Source organism: Balaenoptera borealis (assembly GCF_965194805.1).
Source record: "Balaenoptera borealis genome assembly, chromosome: 3".
NCBI classification, from domain to species: Eukaryota; Metazoa; Chordata; class Mammalia; order Artiodactyla; family Balaenopteridae; genus Balaenoptera; species Balaenoptera borealis.
The window spans coordinates 86,047,441-86,050,946 of NC_138866.1; positions in this window are offsets into that span (position 1 = coordinate 86,047,441).

Genomic DNA, 3,506 nt, shown 5'->3' on the forward strand with positions numbered 1-3,506 from the left:
GTAACAGTATTCTGTTCTTTGGGTCCCAGGTATACTTCCTATATAAGTGGGATGTCAGTAAGAGGAGGAGGAGTGGCAGGGGATGAAGCTTGTGAGATAGGGAATGTCAGATTCTGGCTTTATGAAAAAGCTGCCAATGAAGAATTACATAGTATGTATAATAAATATTAATAGAGAAGAAAATGAAAATTAGAAAAAAGCAAGACAATGGGGGAGGAAGGGTGGTGGCAAAGCTTTTTTCCTCCTTAAATTGCTGATGTATCCATGAATAAGAAAGATCAGTTTTGCTAACTTTTCCTGAAATAGCAAGTCTAAATATGAATCAGAGGTTGAGGCTCTTTTCATTAGAAAAGCCTAAAAATGTGGACAATAGCTAGGGAATGAGAAAAGCTCTATGTAGTGTAATATCCTAAAAATCATTCTTATTACAATTTATTTCCCAGTCTTAGTCTGCCAATTAGGTGGCAAATGACTTTTCACATAAATATTAGGGCAAGGTCTTTCCTCTCCGTTAAACTTACTTTGAGAGTTACACACCAAGTCATGCCCAGTGAAGCATCAGCACATCCTAGGAAAATCCTGTATTCATGTGCTCGCAAGCACATTTATGCATGTTCCTACTCCCTCAGATTAGCCTTTTGGCAAAGTGAACTTATTTCATTTCCAATGGATATGGGGTAAGCATGGTCCATTGTTGAGCAAAAAGGGATGAAGATCAGCTGGAAACTGCAATCAAGAAGTTGATAACTCTCATAACTACCCCAGAGCTCCATACTAGAATTTTAAAACAAAGATATTCAGAGGTGAAATGGAGAAGCAAAAAACACAGTCCAACTTCAGTTCTTAATCTGGCCCGCATCTCTAACTGCTGTGGATTACTGTTATGAAACTGGGATCCAGTACCTCTGAGTGCTGCTCCAAAGGCACAGAGTTAATGTTGAGGACAAAACTCTAAGTGCTCTAAAGAGTAGAGCTTGAGAAATGAATAACTCCTTCACTGAGTATGATGCATGTGTAGGGTCAGAGGTGGAGGGCATGCTTAATCTGGTAATCACATAGAAATGTGGAACAAGCCCAATTACTCATAATGCGCCATACTGGGCAGCACTCGAGAGAATAGGCTCACTGTGCTAGTAATTTAGGTCTGGCATACATCCACATTCTCCTGACAGCCTCCCACCCCCACCCCCACCCCTCTATATGGCCCCAAAGTAATGAAATAATAATGGTTGATGGTACCATCTAAGAAGTAACATAATGGAAGGGGTACCCTGGGCTTTGGAGTTATTTCTAGGTTAGAATTCTGGTACTAACTACTACATAGCTGAGAACACTCACTTCATTAATGTTCTGCTTTGATCTGCTCCTAAAAGTTGGAGGTAGGCTTGTGGTGAACTTAAAAAATACAGAGAAGCCTTTTCCCCTTCCAGTAATAGTCCTGCCAGTAACCTAGTACCTGGCCCACTGATAGCCTTGCAGATGCCTAGCCATAGTAAGTCCTTTGTTTACCAGGACTCATGACAGTACCTAATAACTCTCCCAGAAAGGGCTCTGCAGTCTCAGGGAAGCTGAAGTTAAACAACAGTTTATTCAGTTTGTCTTCTCCTGGGAACTTTCATCCAACAGAGCCAGCATTGCCCTCTCCATACACTAGGCTTGTGTTTGCTACTTGGTTTTCCATATTGAACACTTTTTACATGCATTTATATGCAAAGTTGTTAATTAAAATATTTAGGGAAAAAAGATTCTCGGTCATACTAAGTCCATCAAGATGTTAACATTGATAGTACTTGTAGAATTTCGGTACTTGTAGAATCTCAAGTTATTATTAAGGTTTCAAGGATTGAAGACTAACAAGAAATACTGAAGTGGTACACTTAAGTACCAACAAAGCCACTACCTCTTGACACACGAATTTCACAAGGTATTCACAATTTAGATGACAAATTAAGGCTCAAGTTTTAAGGATGAATACCTAAGATGTTTCATGGATTTCACAAGGCTCACCAGGAAAGATGGTCCATTTAAAGGGGATAATTGAGGAGAGTTTAATGAAGATACTAATTAAAAGGGGGTGAGCAGGGTTAAGGGAAACCAAGTCAAGCTGGTGAAGTACCTCAGTGGAGTCCAGATGTTTCTGCAATGATGGAAATGTGCTACATCTATATTGTCTAATACTGTAGCCATTAGTCACAGGTGGCTATTGAACACTTAAAATATGGTTAATGCAACTAAGATACAGAATTCTTTGGAGTGATGCAGAGTTAGAGCTATACCTTATAGAAGACGACATGACAGGAGCTGTGGCTTTTAAGAAAAAAAATGCAGCTGTGGGCTTCCCTGGTGGCACAGTGGTTAAGAATCCACCTGCCAAAGCAGGGGACACGGGTTCGAGCCCTGGTCTGAGAAGATCCCACATGCCACGGAGCAACTAAGCCCGTGCACTACAACTACTGAGCCTGCGCTCTAGAGCCCACGTGCCACAACTACTGAAGCCCATGCACCTAGAGCCCGTGCTCCACAACAAGAGAAGCCACCGCAATGAGAAGCCCGCGCACCGCAACAAAGAGTAGCCCTCGCTCACTGCAACTAGAGAAAGCCCGCGCACAGCAACGAAGACCCAACACAGCCAAAAATAAATAAATTTATAAAAAATAAAAGAATGCAGCTGCTGCCAACTTGCAGACTGGTAGGGGAAACACCTGGAATACTCTGACTCACTGTCCAACCATCCCTCTCTGGTACCTCTGACTGATGGAACTCACCAAACACCAGAGAACAAGTAAACTCATTGATGCAATTCATAAAGGTTGGCCTCCTGGGACACAGAACATAGTGAAGGGTGGAGTAGATCTGGAGCAAAACATTTTCATACCGTGTACAAAATGAGCTGAGAAATCAAATGTTTGGTTTATTAGCACTTATAAATCTAAATAAATATGGAACCAGTGGTAAAAAATGGAACAAAACCATGTGTCAATAAAGTTGTACAAATGTGTCTTATTAAAGCTATCACAGAGTTCTCTGCTGCACTAAATGGCACAATGCTTTAATCAAACTGCAACTGGGTTCATTTCAGGTTTCATACATGAAGAATGAGGTCAATACCATGTCCCTTCACCTATATTCAACCTTGTATTCTTACCAAGGATCTGTGTAAAACTTCTTCCAAGGTCCCATCTAAAATCACAAAGCCTGGGAGTGGGAAAATTTTCACTTGACTTAGGCTAAAGGTCATTGTAACTCAATAAATGGATATGGGAGGAAGACCAGTAAACTAGATACAGGGATCCAAAGGCCCCCAATTCCTACTCTAGGACTGTATGACCACTCTCTTCAGATAGGCCTATTTATGTTTTATTTTTGTACCATCTCTTTGAATGTTGGTGTGTGTTTAGACAACTTTTTTCTTTCTGCACTGAACAGCAGTGCTAACAAGAAGAAAACAAAAACAAAAAAAGGAGCGGGAACAGGGGAGTGGTAATATCTATAGCCAGAGTCAAATA